Source organism: Nicotiana attenuata, unplaced genomic scaffold, assembly GCF_001879085.1.
Source record: "Nicotiana attenuata strain UT unplaced genomic scaffold, NIATTr2, whole genome shotgun sequence".
Taxonomy (NCBI): domain Eukaryota; kingdom Viridiplantae; phylum Streptophyta; class Magnoliopsida; order Solanales; family Solanaceae; genus Nicotiana; species Nicotiana attenuata.
The window spans coordinates 233,265-259,200 of NW_017671643.1; positions in this window are offsets into that span (position 1 = coordinate 233,265).

Below are 25,936 nucleotides of genomic sequence, written 5' to 3' on the forward strand. Positions count from 1 at the left end.
ATGCATCTCTGTGGCAGACTGAAATAATACCTGAAATGACAGCATCGGAGGCAATGGCATCGGATCTGCCTGGCATAGCATAAAAACGGGCCTGACCGCCCCCCGATCGACCTCCCCCTCTGGGGCGAGCCCTGGCTGTCTGACCTCCACCCCTAGCTGGCTGGGCGGGTGGTGAAGTAGCTGGAGCAGAAGTCGAGGGCTGACCCCTCTGCTGGGACGAACTAGCAGCATGACGAGGACACTGCCTCCACACATACCCAAACTCTCCGCACTCAAAACAACTCCCAGGTACTTGAGAAGGGGATTGAAGGGAACCTCTCGCACCTGAGTGACTAGCAGATGCACTCGGCATAGAAGAACCCTGAGCCGATGGGGTACGAGATAAACTCTGAGCTGGGAGGGCGCTAAGTGAAGGCTGACCCTGCTGAGACCCATGATGACCACGACCTGAAGATGCCCCTCGATACTCTGAACGGGCTGACTGAGCAGGCCTGAAAGAACGGCCTCTACCATGTTGGAACCGGCCCCTCGAAGGAGCACCACTAAAACTGCAGAACCTCGAGGCCTCTTGGCCTCCCTCTCCTCTCGATCCTGACGGCGAATCGTCTCAATCTCTCGAGCGATATCAACCACCTCCTCAAACGTAGCACCCAATACTCTCTCTCTAGTCATAAGAATACGGAGATGGTAGTTAAGGCCATCAACAAATCTCCTGATCCTCTCACGATCAGTCGAAACCATCCAAACTGCATGACGAGCCAACTCTGAAAACCTCATCTCATATTGGGACACCGTCATATCTCCCTGTTGCAGCCATTTAAACTGTCTGCGCAGCTCGTCTCTCCGGGAGTGCGGTACATACTTCTCCAAGAAAAGAGTGGAGAATTGCTGCCAAGTAAGGGGCGCTGCACCAGCCGGCCTACGCCTTTCATACGCCTCCCACCAATTGAAGGTAGCCCCAGAAAACTAAAAGGTGGTAAATGCCTCACCACTAGACTCAAGAATCCCTGCTGTACGGAGCATCCACTGACACTTATCCAGAAAACCCTGGGCATCCTCGCCCTCAGCACCACTGAATGACGGAGGCTGGAGTCTACCAAACCTCTGAAGACAACGCTGCTCATCATCCAGCATAGCTGGTACCATGAACTGCTGAGCTGGTGCAACCGGCTGGGCTGGAGGTGCCTCCGGTATCTGTAGTCCCTGCACTACCTGCTCAGGTGTGCGAGCAGCGGGGGTCTGATTGCCCTCCCCCAGCCTGTGAAGTGGCCGCTGCTGTGGCGGCTGAAACTGCCTGAGCCAGGCCAGTGCAAACTGTCAAGATCTGTGCCAAGGCCTCCTGTAGGCCCGGGATCACAGTGGGTACAGCCGGTGCCTGAACTAGTGCTGCTGGAGCCTGATCCGGAGCTTGGGCAGTTGGTGGATCAACAGATGCTGCCCTCGCCACTCTGCCTCTGCCACGACCACGACCGCGTCCACGACCTCCGGTGGCCTCAGCAGGTGGCACTGGTGGTCGTCCACCTCGTCCGGTAGCTCGCGTCCTCACAATCTGTGAGAGAATAGAATAACAGAAATTTAGTTCTCGGATCAACAAGTTCGCACGACAAGAATTTCAAGAATATGAAGTTTTTCCTAAAAGGTTCTGCAGCCTCTCGAGGGTAAATACAGACGTCTCCGTACTGATCCACGAGACTCTACTAAACCCGCTCATGACTCGTGAGACCTAGTAACCTAGGCTCTGATACCAACTTGTCACGACCCTAACCTCGAACCCGGTCGTGATGGCGCCTATCGTGAAGACAAGGCCAGCCGAACCAATACAATGCACCTTTTAAAGCGGATAATGATCTTAAAACAGCTTAAAGTCTAATTTAATAGTAATAAATTCGCATAAACATAGATAACAATAAGGGGAAACCATCCCGACACAGCCCAAACCGGGGTGTCACAAGTCACGAGCGTCTAAGATAATAAATCCTCAAAATATACTACAGAGTCTCAATACTAGAATAGAAAGTAGAAACATAGATAGAGATGAGCTCCAGGCTGCAAACGCCAGCAGCTACCTAAAGTCTCCTCGAAAATCCGCCTGAGCTGGGGCGAGTCAACACTCGGGAGCGGGACCTGCTATGCCTGAATCTGCACACACGGTGCAGGGAGTAATGTGAGTACTCCGACCCAGTGAGTAATAAATATAAATAATGGCTGAAAGCATGAAAACACGTAAAAGCACAAAGCAATTCTACACCAAGCAGTAAAATCACTTAAAGCAATAAATCAGTAAAGAAATCAAGTAAATCCCTTTTTAAACTAGTAAATCAGGTAAATTGACAGGTAAATAACAAGTAAAAATCCGCCCCGCGGGCATAGTATCAGTCACTCAGAACAGTATCAGCCCCTCGGGCTCACTCTCAGTACAGTATCAGCCCCTCGGGCTCACTCTCAGAACAAATGGGTACCCGCGCTCACTGGGGGTGTACAGACTCCGGAGGGGCCCCTTACGGCCCAAGCGCTATATCAAACCACCTCGTGGCGTCATCTCTCGGCACTCGACCTCACATCACTCAAGCCACCTCGTGGCGTATAAATGTATCCCAGGCCCTCGACCTCATATCACTCAGTATATCCTCACATATGGCCCTCGATCGTACTCAGTCCGGAAAATCATCACAAGCCCCTCGAGAATTAGTAAACAGTAGTCCTCAGCCCAAAACAACATTTAGAAATATCATTTAAGTCTCAAAAACTGAGTAAAAGTGGCTGAGTTGTAAAATAGTGAAAAACAGCAGAACTGAGTTCAAGTAATAAATCAATACAGTGAGGAAACAGTGATAAAAATCCCCGAAGGTTTCAAATAGTTGGCACGAATCCCAATTATGGCAATCAGCCCAAATCATGACGATAACAAATAAGTTTCAGTCAAATACGCGGTAGAATCATCAATCGGGACGGACCAAGTCACAATCCCCAATAGTAAACGACCCCGCGCTCATCATCAAGCGCGTGTCTCACCTCAATATAGCACTACGATGTGCAATCCGGGGTTTCAAACCCTCAGGACATCATTTAACATCATTACTCACCTTGAACCGGCTAAAACTCTAGCTCGCGATGCCTTTGCCCCTCAAATCGGCCTCTACGCGCGTCGAATCTATCCAAAATAAGAACGAATACGTCACAATATGCTAAGGGAACAAAGCCCAAGCGAAAAAAATCAAAAAATATCAAAAATCCCGAAATTAGCAAAACCCGAGCCCCGGGCCCACTTCTCGAAACTCAGAAATTTATACATCAACGGGTTCCTTATCACTCCACGAGTCTATGCATATAAAGAACACCAAAATCGGAGTCCAAATGACCCCTCAAATCCCAAATTAAAAAATCCAAAATCCCAAGCCCTAGTTCTTCCATTTTTGTTCAAGTTTCCATGAATTTCTAGTTAAATTTCACAATAGAATCACGTTTTAGGTTCAAAAATCTTACCTCCAATCAATTCTCCTTTAATCCCTCTTTAATCACCTTCAAAAAGCTCTCAAAATGCTCAGCTATGGAGGAAAAATGACTAAAAATCGCAGATGAAATGTTTATAAACTTTCTGCCCAGCTCTGAACTTCATTCATCGCGATCGCGGCCCAAGCCTCGCGATCGCGAAGAGCAAAAATTCCAAGACTCCAAAATGCACTATGCGAACGCAATTCACACTATGAGAACGCGATGCCTTATTTTCCAGACCTACGCGAACGCGTACCAGCTGATGCGAACGCGAAGAACGAATCCACTGGACCCCCAAATACTTATACGCGATCGCGAAACACTGCATGCGAACGCGAAGCACAAAGGTGAAGGCCCTCCACGAACGCGAGACCTCAACCGCGAACGCGAAGGCCAAAGTCAGGCCAACCCAAATTCCTTCTACGCGATCGCGATGGACCTTACGCGATCGCGAAGGCTAAAATAATCTGCAACAGCTGTTGAAATTTCTGCAACTTCTCAACATAGAAAATGGTCTGATTGACCACCCAAAACTCACCCGAGGCCCCCGGGACCTCAACCAAAAGCACCAACACATCCTAAAACCTCATTCAAACTTGTTCCAATCATCAAAACACCTCAAACAACACCAAATTCACCAATTCACATCGAATTCAAGCCTAAGTTTTCTAAAAACTTCCGAAATACGCTTTCGATCAAAAACCCAACCAAACCACGTCCGAATGACCTGAAATTTTACACACACATCCCAAATGACATAACGAAGCTACAACAACTATCGAAATTCCATTCCGACCCTTGGATCAAAATCTCACCTACCAACCGGAAATCGCCAAAATACTAACTTCGCCAATTCAAGCCTAATTCTACACCGGACCTCCAAAACCAATTCCGATCACGCTCCTAAGTCACAAATCGCCTCTCGAAGCTAACCGAACCATCAGAACTCGCATCCGAGCCCCCTAACACATAAGTCAACATCCGGTTGACTTTTTCAACTTAAACCTTCTTAAAAGAGACTAAGTGTCTCATTTCTTACCAAAACCACTCCGAACGCAAACTAATCAACTTGATCACATAAAACACGGATAACGAAGCATAAAGAAGCAGAAATGGAGGAAATGGAGCGGTAACTCATGAGATGACTGGCCGGGTCGTCACATCCTCCCCAACTTAAACAAACGTTCGTCCTCGAACGAGTCAAGAAACATACTTGAAGCCTCAAATAGGTGAGGATATCTGCTCCGCATCTCCCGCTCGGTCTCCAAGGTAGCCTCCTCCACGGGTCGACCTCTCCACTGCACTTTCACTGAAGCTACATCCTTTGACCTCAACTTCCGAACCTGACGCTCCAAAATGGCTGTTGGCTCTACATCATAAGTGAAATCACCCTCCAACTGAACCGTACTGAAATCCAGAACATGGGACGGGTCTCCAATATACTTCCGGAGCATAGAAACATGGAAAACCGGATGCACACTCGACAAGCTGGATGGCAAGGCAACCTCATAAGCCACCTCCCTAGTCCTCTGAAGTACCTCAAAAGGCCTAATGAACCACGGACTCAACTTCCCCTTCTTTCCGAATCTCATAACACCCTTCGTGGGTGAAACCTTCAACAGGACCTTCTCACCAACCATGTAGGATACATCTTGAACCTTCCTGTCTGCATAACTCTTCTGCCTCGACTGCGCTGTACGAAGTCTCTCCTGAATCACCTTCACTTTATCTAAAGCATCCTGAACCATATCTGTCCCCAATAGCCTACCCTCACCGGGCTCGAACCAACCAACTGGAGATCTACACCGTCTCCCGTACAAGGCCTCGACTGGAAGCTGTTGTTGTAGGCAAACTCTGCAAGAGGTAGAAACCGATCCCATGACCCTCCGAAATCAATAACACAGGCGCGTAGCATATCCTCTAATATCTGAATGGTGCGCTCGGACTGCCCATCCGTCTGAGGGTGAAAAGCTGTGCTCAACTGCACCTGGGTACCCAACTATCGCTGAACAGACTTCCAAAACTGGGAAGTGAACTGAGTGCCCCGATCTGATATGATGGAAACTAGGACACCATGCAACTGAATAATCTCCCGAATATATATCTCTGCCAGCCGCTCTGAAGAATAAGTAGTACAGATAGGAATGAAGTGCGCGGACTTGGTCAGCCTGTCTACAATCACCCAAATAGCATCGAACTTCTTCAAAGTCCGAGGAATTCCAGTAACAAAGTCCATAGTGATCCTCTCCCACTTCCACTCGGAAATAACCATCTGCTGAAGCAAGCCACCCGATCTCTGATGCTCATATTTCACCTGCTGACAATTGAGACACCGAGCTACAAACCCCACAATATCTTTCTTCATTCTCCGCAACCAGTAATGCTGTCTAAGATCCTGACACATCTTCGCGGCACCCGGATGAATGGAATACCACGAGCTATGGGCCTCCTCCAATATCAACTCCCGAAGCCCATCCATATTGGGCACGCAAATCCGGCCCTGCATCCTCAACACTCCATCATCACCAATGGTCACATCTCTAGCATCATCATGCTGAACTCTGTCCCTAAGGACAAGCAAATACGGATCATCATACTGGCGCTCTCTGATGCGATCATATAAGGAAGACCGAGAAACCACACACGCCAACACCCGACTGGGCTCCGAAATATCCAATCTCACAAACCGGTTGGCCAAGGCCTGAACATCAACGGCAAGAGGTCTCTCCCCAACTGGGATATATGCCAAACTCCCCATACTCACTGCCTTTCGGATCAAAGCATCGGCCACTACATTGGCCTTTCCCGAATGATACAATATGGTGATATCATAATCCTTAAGCAACTCCAACCATCTCCGCTGCCTCAAATTAAGATCCTTTTGCTTGAACAAATGCTGAAGACTGCGATGATCACTGAATACCTCACAAGATACGCCATACAAATAATGCCTCCAAATTTCAATGCATGAACTATAGCAGCTAACTCCAAATCATGAACGGGGTAGTTCTTCTCATGAGGCTTCAACTAACGAGAAGCATACACAATAACTCTACCCTCCTGCATTAATACACAACCAATCCCAAATCTCGAAGCATCACAATACACGGTATATGAACCTGAAGCTGATGGCAAAACCAATACTGGAGCTGTGGTCAAAGCTGTCTTAAGCTTCTGAAAGCACTCCTTACACTCGTCCGACCATACAAATGGAGCACCCTTCTGAATCAACTTGGTCAAGGGCGATGCGATAGATAAGAATCCCCGAACAAACCAGCGGTAATAGCCCGCAAAACCAAGAAAACCATGAATCTCAGTAGCTGAGGACGGTCTGGGCCAATTCTGCACCGCCTCTATCTTCTTTGGATCAACCTGAATCCCCTCATTGGACACCACGTGTCCTAAGAATGCCACTGACCTGAGCCGGAACTCACACTTGGAGAACTTTGCATAAAGTTTCTCCTCCCTGAATTGCTGCAACACAAGCCTCAAATGCTCCGCGTGCTCCTCCTGACTACGCGAATATACCAGAATATCATCAATAAAGACTATAACAAACGAATCAAGATAAGGCCGGAACACGCTGTTCATCAGATGCATGAACGCTGCTGGGGCATTGGTCAGCCCAAAAGACATAACCAGGAACTCATAATGACCATATCTGGTCCTGAAGGCTGTCTTGAGAATATCTGAATCCTTGATCTTCAACTGGTGATAACCCGAACGGAGATCAATCTTGGAGAACACCCTCGCTCCCTTAAGCTGGTCGAATAAATCATCAATGCGAGGTAGAGGATACTTGTTCTTGATCATTACCTCGTTCAATTGCCTATAATCCTGCACATTCTCATAGTGCCATCCTTCTTCTTCACAAACAGAACTAGCGCACCCCAAGGTGACACACTAGGCCGGATGAACCCCTTATCTAGGAGTTCCTGAAGCTGCTCCTTCAATTCTTTCAACTCTGCTGGTGCCATACGATACGGCGGAATAGAAATGGGCTGAGTGACCGGCACCAGGTCAATACCAAAATCAATATCCCTGTCCGGTGGCATGCCCTGCAGGAAAAACATCGGGAAAATCCCTTACAACTGGAACAGAATCAATACTAGGAGTCTCAGCTCCAACATCCCTCATAAATGCCAGATATGAAAGGCAACCCTTCCCAACCATACGTTGGGATTTCAAGAAAGAGATCGCTCTACTAGGAACATGATCAGTCGCACCACGCCACTCGATCCGCGGTACACCCGGCATAGCCAAAGTGACTGTCTTAGCATGACAGTCTAGAATAGCCCGACACGGAGATAACTAATCCATGCCCAAAATGACATCGAAATCCACCATACTCAGTAACAAAAGATCAACTCAGGTCTCCAGACCCCCAATAATCACCGCACATGACCGGTACACACGGTCTACAACAACAATATCGCCCACCGGGGTAGATACATGAACATGTAAAGCAAGAAACTCCCGAGGCATACCCAAATAATGAGCACAGTACGAAGACATAAGAAAAGGTGGATCCGGGATCAAATTATACAGAAGCATCTCTGTGGCAGAGTGAAATAATACCTGAAATGACAGCATCGGAGGCAATGGCATCAGATCTGCCTGGCATAGCATAAAAATGGGCCTGGCCGTCGCATGATCGACCTCCCCCTCTGGGGCGACCCCTGGCTGCCTGACCTCCACTCCTAGCTGGCTGGGCGGGTGGTGAAGTAACTGGAGTAGAAGTCGAGGGCTAACCCCTCTGCTGAGACGAGCTAGCAACACGGCGAGGGCACTACCTCCACATATGCCCAAACTCTCCACACTTAAAACAACTCCCAGGTACTGGAGAAGGGGACTGAAGGGAACCCCTCGCACCTGAGTGACTAGCAGATGCACTCGGCATAAAAGAACCCTGAGCCGATGGGGCACGAGATGAGCTCTGAGCTGGGAGAGCGCTGAGTGAAGGCTGGCCCTGCTGAGACCCATGATAACCACGACCTGAGGATGCCCCTCGATACTCTGGACGGGCTAACTGAGCAGGCCTGAAAGAACGACCTCTACCATGCTGGAACTGGCCCCTCGAAGGAGCACCACTATAACTGCCCGATCCGAGGCCTCTTGGCCTCCCTCTCCTCTCGCTCCTGCCGGCGAACCGACTCAATCTCACGGGAGATATCTACCACCTTCTCGAACGTAGCACCAGATACCCTCTCTCGGGTCATAAGAATACGGAGCTGATAGTAAGACCATCCACAAATCTCCTAATCCTCTCTCGATCTGTCGGAACCAACCAGATGGCATGACGAGCCAACTCAGAAAACCTCACCTCGTACTGTGACACAGTCATATCCCCGTGTCTCAACCACTCGAACTGTCTGCGCAGCTCCTCTCTGCGGGACTGCGGTACATAATTCTTCAAGAAGAGAGTGGAGAACTGCTGCCAAGTAAGGGGCGCTGCACCAACCGGCCTACGCCGCTCATACGCCTCCCACCAAGTGAAAGCAGCCCCAGAAAACTAAAAGGTGGTAAATGCCACACCACTAGACTCAAGAATCCCTGCCGTGCGGAGCATCCGCTAACACTTATCCAAAAAACCCTGGGCATCCTCGCCCTCAGCACCACTGAATGACGGAGGCTGGAGTCTACCAAACCTCTCAAGACAACGCTGCTCATCATCCAGCATAACTGGTACCATGAACTGCTGAGCTGGTGCAACCGGCTGGGCTGGAGGTGCCTCCGGCATCTGTAGTCCCTGCACTACCTGCTCAGGTGTGCGAGCAGCGGGGGTCTGATTGCCTCCCTCGGCCTGTAAAGTGGCTACTGCTGTGGTGGCTGAAACTGCCTGAGCCAGGCTAGTGCAAACTGTCAAGATCTGTGCCAAGTCCTTCTAAAGACCCGGAATCACGATGGGCACAGCTGGTGCCTAAACTGGTGCTGCTGGAGCCTGATCCGGAGCTGGGGCAGTTGGTGGATCAACAGGTGATGCCCTCGCTGCTATGCCTCTACCACATCAACGACCGCGTCCATGGCCTCTGGTGGACTCAGTGGGTTGTACTGGTGGTCGTCCACCACGTCCGGTAGCTCGTGTCTTCACCATCTGTGAGAGAATAGAATAAGGAGAAGTTTAGTACTCGGATTAATAAGCTCGCACGACAAGAATTTCAAGAATATGAAGTGTTCCCTAAAAGGTTCTACAGCCTCTCGAGGATAAGTACAGACGTCTCCGTACCGATCCGCGAGACTCTACTAAACCCGCTCATGACTCGTGAGACCTAGTAACCTAGGCTCTGATACCAACTGTTCACGACCCTAAACCCGAACCCGGTCGTGATGGTGCCTCTCGTGAAGACAACGCCAGCCGAACCAATACAACACACCTTTTGAAGTAGTTAATGACCACAAAACAGTTTAAAGTATGATTTACTAGCAATAAATTTGCAGAAACATAGATAACAATAAGGGGAAACCATCCCGACACAGCCCAAACCGGGGTGTCACAAGTCACGAGCGTCTAAGATAATAAATCTCTCAAATGTAACTACAGAGTCTCAATACTAGAGTGGAAAGTAAAGATATAGATAGAGAGAAGTTTCAGGCTGCGAACGCCAGCAGCTACCTAAAGTCTCCTCGAAGATCCGCCTGAGCAGGGATGAGTCAACACTCGGGAGCGGGACCTGTTATGCCTGAATCTGCACACACGGTGCAGGGAATAATGTGAGTACTCCGACCCAGTAAGTAATAAACATAAATAATGACTGAAAGCAAGAAAACACACGAAAGCACAAAATAATCTATACAGAAGCAGTAATCACTTTAAACAGTAAATCCATGAAGTAATCAAGTAAAATCCCTTTTTAACAAGTAAAACGGTAATTTGACAAGTAAATAACAAATAGAAATCCGCCCTTCGGGCATAGTATCAATCACTCATAACAGCATCAGCCCCTCGGGTTCACTCTCGGTATAGTATCAGCCCCTCGGGCTCACTCTCAAATCAAATGGGTACCCGAGCTCACTAGGGGTGTACAGACTCCGGAGGGGCCCCTTACGGCCCAAGCGCTATATCAATCCACCTCGTGGCATCATCTCTCGGCACTCGGCCTCACATCACTCAAGCCACCTCGTGGCGTATAAATGTATCTCAGTCCCTCGGCCTCATATCACTCAGTATATCTTCACATATGGCCCTCGACCGTACTCAGTCCGAAAAATCATCTCACGCCCCTTGGGCATTAGTAAACAGTAGTCCTCAGCCCAAAACAACATTTAGAAATATCATTTAAGTCTCAAAAACTGAATAAAAGTGGCTGAGTTGTAATACAGTGAAAAACAGTAGGACTGAGTTCAAGTAATAAATCAATACAGTGAGGAAAATAGTGATAAAAGTCCCCGGAGGGTTCAAATAGTTGGCACGAAGCCCAAATATGGCAATCAACCCAAATCATGATGATAACAAATAAGTTTCAGTCAAATATGCGGTAAAATCATCAATTGGGACGGACCAAGTCACAATCCCCAATAGTACACGACCTCGCGCTCATCATCAAATGCGTGTCTCACCTCAATATAGCACTACGATGTGTAAATCCNAATCCGGGGTTTCAAACCCTCAGGACATCATTTAACATCATTACTCACCTTGAACCGGCTAAAACTCTAGCTCGCGATGCCTTTGCCCCTCAAATCGGCCTCTACGCGCGTCGAATCTATCCAAAATAAGAACGAATACGTCACAATATGCTAAGGGAACAAAGCCCAAGCGAAAAAAATCAAAAAATATCAAAAATCCCGAAATTAGCAAAACCCGAGCCCCGGGCCCACTTCTCGAAACTCAGAAATTTATACATCAACGGGTTCCTTATCACTCCACGAGTCTATGCATATAAAGAACACCAAAATCGGAGTCCAAATGACCCCTCAAATCCCAAATTAAAAAATCCAAAATCCCAAGCCCTAGTTCTTCCATTTTTGTTCAAGTTTCCATGAATTTCTAGTTAGATTTCACAATAGAATCACGTTTTAGGTTCAAAAATCTTACCTCCAATCAATTCTCCTTGAATCCCTCTTTAATCCCCTTCAAAAAGCTCTCAAAATGCTCAGCTATGGAGGAAAAATGACTAAAAATCGCGAATGAAATGTTTATAAACTTTCTGCCCAACTCTGAACTTCCTTCATCGCGATCGCGGCCCAAGCCTCGCGATCCCAAAGAGCAGAAATTCCAAGACTCCAAAATGCACTATGCGAACGCGATGCCTTATTTTCCTGACCTACGCGAACGTGTACCAGCTGATGCAAACGCGAAGAACGAATCCACTGGACCCCCAAATACTTATACGCGAACACGAAACACTACATGCGAACGCGAAGCCCAAAGGTCAAGGCCCTCCTCGAACGCGAGACCTCAACCGCGAACGCGAAGGCCAAACTCAGGCCAACCCAAATTCCTTCTACGCAATCGCGATGGACCTCACGCGATCGCGAAGGCTAAAATCATCTGCAACAGCTGTTGAAATTTCTGCAACTTCTTAACATAGAAAATGGTCCGATTGACCACCCGAAACTCACCCGAGGCCCCCGGGACTTCAACCAAAAGCACCAACACATCCTAAAACCTCATTCAAACTTGTTCCAATCATCAAAACACCTCAAACAACACCAAATTCACCAATTCACATCGAATTCAAGCTTAAGTTTTCTAAAAACTTCCGAAATACGCTTTCGATCAAAAACCCAACAAAACCACGTCCGAATGACCTGAAAATTTACACACACATCCCAAATGACATAACAAACTACACCAACTCTCGGAATTCCATTCCGACCCTCAGATCAAAATCTCATCTACTAACCGGAAATCGCCAAAATACTAACTTCGCCAATTCAAGCCTAATTCTACACCAGACCTCCAAAACCAATTCGGATCACGCTCATAAGTCAACATCCGGTTGACTTTTCCAACTTAAACTTTCTTAAAAGAGACTAAGTGTCTCATTTCTTACCAAAACCACTCCGAACGCAAACTAATCAACTTGATCACATAAAACACGGATAAAGAAGCATAAAGAAGCAGAAATGGAGGAAACGGAGCGGTAACTCATAAGACGACTGGCCGGGTCATCACAAATCTGTAATACTATCCATTGCATCCCACTTTTAACATCCTCTCAAGTCTCATATTTACCAACTTGTACTCCATAATTATACCCCAATGGGCAATTATCCTCTCTAGGACCTTAGGTTTCTCCTACGCGTCGCTTGGGCATCCAATACGTTTGGAATTCTATAGGAAGAGAAGGTTAGCTATTGCTCTAAGCTTCATGGCACGATCTAGAGTAGAAAGACATGAGACAATCCTGGATGTCTTGGTAGTTAACCGTTTATATGAGTGGCCGGCACACACATATAAAGGAAACTCCACTAGACACGACTTCATAGACTCCCTAAGACTCTTGAAGCTAGGGCTCTGATACAAGGTTTTGTCACGCCCCAAACCTGGGCCTGGACGTAACGCGACACTCAATGCCTGACTACATGTGACCAAGCGAACCAACTGGCTCGCTGAATTAACATGTGATATCATAACATACTGAATGCGGAAGATAAATAAACACATGCTGACATACTGAAAGCCTGGATGTTATAAATCAAAGTGCGGAAATACTAATACAATTCTGAAATATATTTGCAGCCAAAATAGCTTAACATGAAAAGCTTGAGACTCTGTCTAGCTGTTACTCTAGTTTGTGAAGCCTCTAATGAAGTACTGAAAACACTGACTGCCTGTAAATACTGAAAGACCATAATGTAAAGATAATGCCCCGAAAGAACTGGGGATCACCAAACAGCTGGTATGAGAATCCTAGCGCTCTGAATCATCAACCTGTAAATCATTACCTGCATCGTGAGATGCAGCCCCGGGCAAAAGGGACGTCAGTACATTTGAATTGCACTGGTATGTAAAGCAACTGAAAGAAAGAATTATAAATGTTGAAACTGAAACTAAGCTGGTAATTGAGAATTGATGATTGATAACTGAAATGATAACTATTGAAACTGCAACTAAAATGATAACTGGTAACTGATAACTTAACTGATAACTGATAACTAGACTGATAACTGATAACTGATAACTGGACTGATAACTGATAACTTAATTAATAAACGGTAACTGATATGATAACTGATAACTGAAATGGTAACTAATAATTGAACTAAAAGGAAGCAAGGATATGAATACTCCCTCTTCTGAATGATGAACAACCTGTTTATCTGAATAAATAAACTGCAGCCTCAGGCCCAATATATATATGTGCACAAACTGCGGCCTCGGGCCCAAGTATACATATACATAACTGCGACCTCAGGTCCAAAATGCATAAAGCATAAACTGCAGCTTCAGGCCCAAAGATGCATAAAGCATAAACTGCCGCCTCAGGCCCAAAGATGCATAAAGCATAAACTGCGGCCTCAAGCCAAATACAGGTGTTCAACATTTAGGAACTGAGAATCATACTGCACTGCAATACATGATAGTGAAATACTGCATTACACTGAGTTGCATGATACTGGAATACTGGATCACAGTGTGCTTGCTTGCAAATGGGACCCATGATTTGACGGTCCCGGAGGGTCCGTAGGAAAATATGGGACTTGGGCGTATGCCCAGAATCGAATTCCGAGGTTCCAAGCCCGAGAAATAAATTTTTGAAAGAAATTGTTTTCTGAAAAATATAAAGGTTTTTGAAAGTGAAATGTTATGTGAAATCTGTGGTATCGGGCCCGTATTATGGTTCCGGAGCCTGGTACAGGTTCAATATGATCTATATATGTTGTCGGTAAAGTCTGGTAAGAAACAGAATCCATTTGACGTGATTCAGACCTTAAATGAAAAATTTGATGTTTAAGAAGTTTTGAGAAATTTCATTGATCTTGAGGTTTAATTTGACGTTCATGACGTTATTTTGGTGATTTGATTACACGAATAAGTCCATAGGATGTTTTTCAGGTTGTGTGTATGTTTGGTTTAGAGCTCCGAGGGCTCGGGTGAGTTTTGGATAGGCCACAGAGTGAAAATTTCAACTTAGAAAATGCTGGTATGTTTCAGACCTGCAGGCTTCGCATTAGGAAGCTTGTCTCGCAAATGCGAGCTCGCAAATCCGATGTATCGCAAATGCGAGAGGAGGTCTGGGCAGCTCTCTTCGCAAATGCGAAGTACTTGTCGCAAATGCGACACCTGCTTGGGCATTCCTTTGTCGCAAATGCGAGAACCCAGTCGCAAATGCGACATCTTTCTCGCAAATGCGGAAGTCCCCAATTTCTGAAGGGTTTGCGATTGCGAACCCCTTTTCGCAATTCCCATAACTGCAGCCTCCAACTTTTTATACTTAGCCGAAAAACAACCCTTTTTCACATCTTTTCAAAACAAAAACTCACTAGGGCGATTTTCCAAGAACAACTCTTCTTCCTAATCGATTGTAAGTCAATTTTTACTAGTTTCCTTCAATCATTAACATCTTTTAACACGATTTTAACTCAAAATCAATGATTTTCATGGGAAAAATTGGGTGTTTTGGGTAGAACCTAGATTTTTCAAAAAAAAGAGGATTTGGACCTCGATTTGAGGTCCGATTTCAAAACAAATTATATATTTGAGTTCATAGGTGAATGGGTAGTCGGGTTTTGGTTCGAACCTCGAGTTTTGACCATGTGGGCCCGAAGCTGATTTTTGACCTTTTGGGAAAAGCTTTAGAAAACATATTCTCATGCATTAGAAATTATTTATTTAGAATTCATTGATGTAATTAAGTAACTTGTGACTAGATACGAGCGAATTGGTGGTGGAATCACGAGGTAAAGCTATAGTTGAGGCTTGAACTGAGTTCGTGGCATCGAGGTAAGTGTTTGGTCTAACCTTAGCTTGAGGGAATAGGAGTTTGATCTTGTATGCTACATGTTATGTGTTGAGTACGACGTATAGGTGTGGTGACGAGTATCTATACGTCGGTGTCGAGCATGACCGTGAGTCTTAAATTGAAATTATTGTGTTATTGAGAACTACTACGAATGCCTAAGTTGTTGACTCTCTGTGTTGAGCAAGGTTTATAATTATTCTCGTAGAGATTACTCATGGTTGAGTATTGGTGTTGGTTGAGGTAGTAGATGTTGGAACAAGTTTGGTTATAGCTGATTTTCCCTTGCCGGGATGTGTTCATTCTTATTGTTGACTCCCTTGCCGGGATAGTGTAGTTCTTATTGATCCCTTGCCGGGACTCTTGTTATGGTTGTTGTGATTGTATATTTGGATCGGGTTGCACGCCGCAACAATGATATATTTGGATCGGGTTGCACGCCGCAACAATGATATATTTGGGTCGGGTTGCACCCCGCAACAATGATATATTTGGGTCGGGTTGCACGCCGCAACAATGATATATTTGGATCGGGTTGCACGCCGCAACAGTGATAAATGATATGGATCGGGTTGCACGCTGCAACGCTGTTGTTATATGTTGGGATCGGGTTGCGTGCCGCAATAATTGTTGATACAAAGTGTTTATGGATGGAATATAAGTTCCTTGTTGTTTCGTTGTGAATTCTAAGTTGTCCTTGTGCCTTGTTCTTGATTTACTGTTGAAACTGATATACCCCGCAGCATGTACCCCCTCCCATCTTTACTTGTTTATTTCTGTTTATATTCCACTGTATATTATATAATTGCACAGGTTTATTTGGTAGTCTGGTCCTAGCCTCGTCACTACTTCAACGAGGTTAGGCTAGGCACTTACCAGCACATGGGGTCGGTTGTGCGGATACTACACTCTGCACTATTTTGTGCAGATCCCAGTGCTGCAGATTTCGGACCGCAGTGAGGTTTCAGCTTCCTACTTACCAGGCGACCCGAGGTAGTCCTGCAGGCGTCCGCAGGCCTTGGCGTCTCCCTCTATCTATTTTCCTGCTTCTCTTATGTAGTTCTAGAGACAGTATTTTGTTATTTCTTTTAGACCATTATTTTTAGCACTCTTAGACAGTCTGTGAAGTTGTGACACCAAATGTTGGGTGGTTTTGTTATGGGATGGTATTAGTAGTACTGTTAAACTTGAAATTTATTTCTTCCGCATGTTAAATTATGATGCTATAAATTGTTGATGCTAAGTCATTAAATAAAATGAAAATGGAAAACAGGTTAAATAGTTCAGTTAGTTGGCTTGCCTAGCTTTCACTAGTAGGCGCCATCACGACTCCCGATGGTGGGAAATTCGGGTCGTGACAATGATTACATAGTTTTCCATGTTAGTAGGGATCCTCTTTCACAATAGGAAGCTACTGGATTTATACCCTTTCTTGACGAGAAATTCAGTAGTTAATATATAGTTAACCAAATATACCCACCCTTTCCAAAAGAAAATTCCCGCGATCTTTACTAGTATTCAATTCCGGATCTGACAAATATGGTCCAATTCAATCATTTGCAACAGTTTTCCTTCAAAAGATTTTTTTTCTCTTCAACACACAGATAAAACCTACAGATCACTACCATGGCTTCCGAGAAAGAAACCCTAGAAGAGAAGAAACAAGAAAAAGAAACAAACGAGCAAGAAGAAAAGGTTAAACAGAATGGTGAAGAAATAAAAACTGATGATGATAAGGATGAAATAGGAGAAGACAGAGAGGGTACAGGGGAAATGGAAGCAGACAAACAAGAGGAAGAGGAAGAATCTGGGTAGGAAGAGGAAAAGGAAAAAGTTGTGACGAAGGGAAAAGATAGAGGTGCAGTGAAAGAGGAGGAAGGAAAAGGGATAATATGGATTCGCGCAGAACACCAGGTTCAAGGCCATCGGTGGAGACATACACAAAACAGTTACCGTGAAAATAATCGGATAAATAGTTTGGGCCCCATGGGTAGGAGTAGCAAATAGTTTGGGCCTGGGCATTAAAGGGTAAATGGTTTAGAATTAATGGGTATAAAGTGAAATTTTCCCAAGTATAAGAATAATTCTCTTTGATTAGGAGATATTCATGAACAACTCTATCCTTTTATCCAAGCAAATATAGCACAAACATCGGCAATCAACAACATTGTTTTTTATGGAAAATTTTGAAAATCCAAAAAACAAAAATGTGACTTTTTGTCTTGTATTTATACTTTTTTTTTGGGGAGAAAATCTGTGAACAGTGAAGGAAAGGGTCAGTATAGGTGATCAACTTAATTTGATGGTGTAAAAAAATGTACCATCAACTCAATTTATCCGGTTATAGCAGACTATTACTCCCTCTGTTTCAATTTAGATGAGGTAATTTGACTCGACACGGAGTTTAAGAAAAAAAACTTTTAAAACAAGTGATCTTAAAAGCTTAAGGGGTAAAAGCTTGTGGGACCATGGAATTTGTATGATTATAAAAACTTCTCATTAAGGGTAAAATAGGTAAAATGAAGAGTTTAAAGTTGAATTGTTTTCTTTGTTGAATCCTACAGCTTGTTTGGATGCTTGTTACATGTTGTAATGTATATTGTTATTTTAAATAAAATATTTATTTTGATTGTTACTTAATTTTGTTATATCTTATTGTTTCTCTGTCGATTCTTACACCATCCTGGTACCATTCACAAACTTTTTAAGTACGCGTTATTTAATATACATTATTTATCATAATAGTTTAATTATTCATTAGCTCCTAAGTAAATATAATTTATAATTTTAATAAATTATATTCGAATTTGTAATTTTAAATTAGAGATAATTTGAGTGTTTCAAAATTTTAATTATTTATTTAACCTAATCTAAGGAAAGACAAAAGAAACTAAGAAAAACTTTAAAATAGTTAAAAGTAATAAATAACTTAACTCTAACATTGTCAAGTGTTTTTATTTTAAAAAGAAAATAATTGGTGATGTTACTTCATTCTCTTTCAAAAATAATAAACCATTTAAATTCTTCAATTTATGTAATGCCAATTACTCAAACCAGAGATCGCAAGTACAGAATATTTAATATAAGAGTTAGCATTATGCACTCAAAAATGCCCTCGCTCAGCCTCACAACGACGGTAGTCTCTTTGCTTGTAAATACATTTCAAATTAAACGTGTTCTTGTGGATCTAGGTAGCTCGGCCAACATTATCTGGCCGAGGGTGGTAGAGCAGCTCAGACTGCTTGACCAAATCGTACCCGCCTCTCGAGTCCTCGACGGATTCAACATGGCAAGCGAAACAACGAAAGGGGAAATCACCCTCCCAGTCAACGTGGCCGGCAGAACCCAGAATGCCAAGTTCCATGTCATCGAAGGAGACATGAGGTACAACCGGCCTTGCTCGGAAAAGGTCATCTTTTTTACCCTTTCTTTGGAAAATACTCGCTAAGGTGATTATACCACATCCGCCCTGATTGCTTCACTCCGTATGATAATTTCTAAAGTTTTGTTGAACAAGTTTTCCTGGAACATTTAGATGCTTCAGGAACTTTAAATTCTTCAGGGATTGTCATAAAAACTTCGTTGTCCAGTGAACCATATAAATAGCCCATGACAACGTCCATCAATCGTATATCAAGTTTTTCATGAACTACCAGATTTATTAGTTAATGCATTTACCATAGGAAAATATGTCTTCATATAATCAGTGTCAGGCCTTTGCGAAAACCCTTGTGCTACAAGTCATACTTTATATCTTACGATTTCACCTTTCTTATTTTGTTTTCGCACAAAAACCCACTTGTACACCACTGGCTTGATACCTTCAGGTGTTCGTACTATTGGTCCGTTAATTTTACATTTTTCAAGTGAAGCCAATTCCATTTGAATTGCATTTTTTTCATTTGGCCATCATTTCTCTGTCTACAATCATCGACAGATTATATTCCGGGATTGCCATGATTTTGGGGATGTGGCAAGAATCTTTTTCATTCTGTTACAAATTCATAACGGCATTATCTCGAGTCCTAGTCATAGTCGAGCCCCGACGTTCCTCGAACACTTAATTCTTCAAGCCTGGTACGCACCTTCGATCCAAAAGTTGTCAATCACATGTGCGATGTGTCTAGAGTTCACCTTCGGATCAGACCTCGGAAATAGAAAGAGAAAAAAAGTGTCTTCGTAGCAACTATGTGATACCGTTCGTGCCCCTCACCAGAGAGCGACCAAACTCGCTTTCAAGAAGAGTCTTTCTTGCTTCCGGTTCATAGACTTATAAAAGGGGATTTGCCACATCGTTGAGTGATCTTTAAAAAGGTCTGTCATCGAGCTTGAGCTTGGTTCATCGATCTCGAACTCAATCTGTCCTAAATTCGGGCTTAAGGCGACCCCTCGAGCCTGGAAAATCGGGCATACTTGATTTCGACCGTATACAAATAGTCCCCACATTTCTTAGAGTAAGACGATAAGAAACGATTTGATCTTTGATGCTCTGATGCCTTGATCATGATGTCAATCTCGTGATGTCAGTGGCTGAAGTGATTAAAAAGTCGCTTCCGTGCAGTTCCCAAAGTCATTAAGTGGAGGTGGCTGACAGTCGGCTAAATTGTTTCATTTGGTGCTCACATTTTTAGTGTTTAATTTGAGTGTTTGCATAAATTTGTTGTACTCAACTTCTTGTTTGATTTGGAATGAGATCTAACAGTCAAGTGTGATTTGGTTTTTCCACTATTGTTATCTAAAGAATATGTATCAATTTACTATTTAGTCGAATAAAGAGTAGTTTTAGATTTTTCTGAGTGTCTCAAGATAGTTTCTCTCCATCCTACTTCAATTCTCTACAACCCAAACCTCAGTTATAGCAGAAGTAGTCTGCACCTTATCTTTCTCTTTTACTTCTTTTTTCTCCCCTAATTCCACGCATTAAATCTATCAGTACTTCTGCAGTCTGTCATTCATAACTTTATTTTCAAGTTATTGCATCATGTTGTACTCTTTATATATGGGCAAAGAATCTCGAGTTTGATCCATCTCGAACTCGACCTTGCCGGAACTCGAGCTTAAGACGATCCCTCGAGTCCGGCAAATCGGGCATACCTGATTTCGACCGTATACAGATAGTCTCGCGTTTCTTAGAATAAGATGATAAGAAACGATTTGATCTTCGATGTTCCGATGACTTGATCATGATGTCAATCTCGTGATGTCAGCGGCTGAAGTGATTGAAAAGTCGTTTCCGCATAGTTTCCGAGGTCATTAATTGGAGGCGGCTGATGGTCGGATGTTTGGCTTCCCCAACACGCTTGAGTGGCCTCTATAAATAAGCCAACTTCACGCTTTTTGCTAACTTTACTTCTCAAATCATTCTTTGAATCCTTTTAACTCCTTCAACTTCTTTGAGTTCACCTTTCTCTCAATTTTGCTCTTAATACAGTATATGCTCCTTCTTTTCCCTTGAACTTACAAGTCGCTATGGCTAAAACATCTAAAACTGTCCCTCAGCAAGAAAAAACTTCTTCAGCATCGTGGCCAGCCAGAGGTAGAGCGGTGGTGCCACCTCGTATCGAGGAGTGTATTCCTCCACCGTGCGAACTAACTTACGATTCTAAAGTCGATAAACTTGCATCGACACAAGTCCTTGTGAGCCCATGTCTCAATACATCTGCTTGATAACCGAAGATGAACTCGAGCAGGTGAAAGAGGACTGCAACTGAAAGAACAAAGATGTAGTGACGGATCCAGGTTAATTCAACAAAGAAAAAAATTAAATCAAAATATACACGAATGCTAGGAAATCAAATACAAACACAATGGCTTATTAGTGGTGAGGAAGAAGTAAATCAGGGACAATGTTAGTAAAATTAAGCTGAGGAGTACAAATAGTGCTTTTTATTATATTATCTTTTTTCAATCTAAATTTTTATATTTTATTTCATAAGTATAGTATGCCTTTTATATTTCTTCAATTCCGCTTATTTATACCTTACAATTTGTGAGAGTATCACAAAAATAATATAATGATATTGGTAATGAAACTGAAATTGAACAGCTTTATTCTCAGAGAAATTAAATAAGACAAGTTGCTGGTAAGATTTTATAGAATTTCAGCAAACTGTATCATCTCGGCGGTGAAAGTCATTGTAAATTAGATTAATTCAATCATGCAACAAAGAAATTCTCCTATTTATTCATTCAGCAGTCACCCCACCATGCATCAATTTTGACCAGCATATATTTAGATATCTTTGCGAAACTATAGATATGTGTTTATTTTATTCTAATGAATCCAAGTCAAAAATGATTATCTATGCAGATGCAAGTTATTTGTGTGATCCACGTAAAGTCCAATCTCAAACAGGCTATTTGTTCACATATGGAGGTACATTTTTTCATGGCTCTCAATGAAACAAACAGTAGTTGTTACTTGTTCAAATCACACTGAGATAATAGCAAAGCAAGTTGGTAATGTATATGGTTGAGATCAATGACTCAACATATTCAGAAAATGTGTGATTTTCTTATAAAAAAGGATAATCCAACTATACTATATAAAAATAATAATGCTTGCATTGCTCAACTGAAAGGAGGATACATCAAAGGAGACAGAACAAAGAACAATTCACCAAAGTTCTTTTTCACGCATGATGGTGAAATTAATATTCAACAAATTCGTTCATGATAATTTGGCTGATCTGTTCACTAAGGCATTGCTACCTCGATATTTGAGAAGTTGAAATACACGATTGGAATGCGTCATCTCCGAGAAATAAAGTGATATTTTCATGAAGGGAGTAACATATGTGTTGTACTCTTTTTATCTTAGCTTAGATTTTATCCCACTGAATTTTCTTGGTAAGGTTTTTAACGAGGCAGCAAACAAAGCGTATACAGATGTGTGTACTCTTTATCCTTCACTATTTTTCCGTAGGGTTTTTCTTAGTAAGGCTTTAACGAGGCACACTATCTATTTTTGGACATCTAAGGGGGAATTTTGTAAATTATCAGTTAATGTGGATGTCCACTATTCCCACTACTTTCATCCATGATATAAATAACCTTTCACTAGTCCTCATTATTATGACTGTAACTCACACACCTCCATAACCTCTCCCCATGATCTTTCCCAATGATCCCAATTGTTAATATCATACTTAAGACAATTATTTTGTAAGTTTCTATTTAATAGTATAAATAGATGCATGAAATGTGATATGAGATACACGTGAACACTTGCTGAAATAAGATAGTTCTCTCTTATTCTCTTATTTGCTTATTTTTCTTATTTAATATTATTACTTTGAGCTACGTTTCTTAACATAAAGATTTTATTATCATAATTGTGCTACTTTAATCCAATCTCGACAATATTATTCATCATCTCTATGATTTTGGTACTATATTATCCTTTGTAGTATCAGAGCTAGGTTTAGACAACGTGAAAGAAAAAGTCATGTATTATCCATAAAACAGGTGATACAAGCACACTTCGTTGACATCTCCAATTAGCATTGAAGCGCATTTTTAAAGTTTCACAATTTAATAGTTTTAAAGATATTTTACATGATAACTTTATCATATGTACACGCTCGGCAAGTTTGCTAAAATTAGAAGGCCCAATTCCTTTTCATGAAATTAAGATATTACGAGCAGAACCTTTCAATAATGAATTTTGGGCCGCTGTACCGGTGGCGATATTATCCCTAGCTCTACCGACATGTCTCTTTTTAACCTCAGAGGAGTACTCTTTGTCCTTCACTATTTTTCCATAGGGTTTTTTCTTAGTAAGATTTTAGCGAGGCACACATCTATTTTTGGACATCTAAGAGGGAATGTTGTAAATTATTAGTTAATGTGGATGTCCACTATTCCCACTACTTTCGTCCATGATGTAAACAACCTTTCACTACTCCTCATTATTATGACTGTGTCACGACCCAAAATCTAACCGTGGTCGTGATGGCGCCTATCGTGTTACAAGGCAAGCCTATTCCCAAAATATTACTACTAATTTGATTATAAGAATTTAATAAAACATTTCCAATAATATAATTCCTGATAAACTAAAGCAACTCTAAATATAAATAATATAAAATACGGAAACGAGTCCCAAACATCGGGGTGTCACTAAGTCATGAGCGTCTAAAACTATGAACTATGAGATATAACTGTCTAACTATCGATAAAATCCAAAGAAGTAATACAGAAGGAGTAACAAGGCCCTGCGGACGCTAGCAGCTACCTTGCAGTCTCCAAAGATAGCCGGCCTAAACTCAACGATCGCCGCGCTCTCACCTGGATCTGCACATAAAGTGCGGGGTGTAGTATGAGTACAACCACCTCAGTAGTAACAGAAATAACTAAGGAACTGAGCAGTAGTGACGAGCTGAGCAAAATAGTCCAATTATTTATTTTTCACAATTTTAAAAATAACAGGAATAAACAGGTAAATTTCATAACTCAGTAAATGCCAAAATGCAGCAACAGCAAAAGTAAATGCAACCTCACAGCAATGCCAAAAATAACAGGAATAAACAGGTAAATTTCATAACTCAGTAAATGCCAAAATGCAGCAACAGCAAAAGTAAATGCAACCTCACAGCAATGCCACTCCATCACTCAGCACTCGCACTCAGCACTCAACACTCAACACTCAATACACTCAATACTCTGCGCTCACTGGGGGTGTGTACAGACTCCGGAGGGGCTCCCAAAGCCCAAGCGCTAAGCACGGACAACTCACGTGCCATCATATCAATACCTGGATCCGCACAGTCAACTCACGTGCTACGCGGACAACTCACGCGCTATGGCATAAATACCTGGAATCGCACGGTCAACTCACGTGCTACGCGGACAACTCACGCGCTATGGTATTAGTATCCTCACAACCAGGCCATCATATCAATACCTGGATCCGCACGGTCAACTCACGTGCTACGCGGACAACTCACGCGCTATGGTATAAATACCTGGACCTGCACGGTCAACTCACGTGCTACACGGACAACTCACGCACTATGGTATTAATATCCTCACAACCAGGCCCTCGGCCTCACTCAGTCATGTACCTCACTAGCCTCATAATCACCAACAAATAAGGGAACACAACCCACATCAAGTATCACAGAATATTAGCAAATAATAGAGACTGAGGTAAACATGTACAATAATTTCTATGACTGAGTACAAATAATATGAGCATGAATAAATCCTAAGCATGATCTTTAATATGAAGGCAGATAAGTTCAACAACAAATAAACACATAACCACAGATAATAGCCATTAGGCCTCACAGCCTCACGGGATGGACCAAGTCTCAATCCCTAACGGTGCACACCCACACGCCCGTCACCTAGCATGGGTATCACCACCAAACAATCATATGATATCAAATTCGCCGGGTTTATACCCTCAAAGTCAGAGTTAAAACTGTTACTTACCTCAACCGCGTAAAATCCTACTTCGGGTTGCCCTCGTCTATGGACATGGTCTCCGAAAGCTCCCAATCTATCCATAATTAGAATACTACTATCAACATAGTCTAAAGAATCGAATTCCACAATAAAAACTACAAAAATAGGCCAAAAATCCGAAACCGGCCAAAACCCGACCCCCGGGCCCACGTCTCAGAACCAGTCAACAATGGCAGAATCAAAACCCCTCGTACTCTCCCGAGTCTAACCATATAAAATTTATCAAAATCGGACTCTGTTTGGTCCCTCAAATCCTCACTTAAAACTCTCCAAAACTCAAACCCTAACTCCCTCAATTTCACTTTGAAATCATCAATCAAATCCCAAAAACTAAGATGGATTCATGAAATATAATCAAAATCGAGTAGAGAATACTTACCCCAATCCATATGATGAAAATCGCCTCTAAAATTGCCCAAATCCGAGCTCCCCAACTCAAAATATGACCGAATGAACAAACCCTAGTTTTGTATATTTTTCTACCAGCTATTCTGCCTCGTTTCTCGTACCAGACGATCCCGAAACTCATATTTTATGACTCCAATGGATTCCTTGTGAAATTTTAATCAAGTTAGGCTTTTGAATCACTCAATTTGACCTTATAATGAATGAGATATGTAGGTTTTAATATTTACAAATAGTGCAGATTTTTAAATACGCGTCGAGTGGCATTTCGTAATTAACTGAAAAATTGGCAACCTAATTCTTAGTAAAATGACCATAATAAATCCTCATACGATGTCGAATTCGACGATTCTTTTTGCTACAGGTCCGTAATCACAATACGGATCTAATGCTTCAAATCAAAAAAAATCGGAGCTCATTTGTTTCATATGATATCATTTATGCTTGAAGAAACGGCGTCGAAACATAAGAAAAACGAGCGCAGCACAACCCAAACCTATTCAAAACTCATTCCAGGCCCTTGGACCTCAAACAACAATTCCAACAAGTCATATATCACTACCCGAACTTAGTCAAACCTCCGAAAACACCCAAAAACACCAAAATACCAATCAACCTCGAATTTCAAGGCCTAAGAACTTCTAAACTTCCAACTTTTGCCA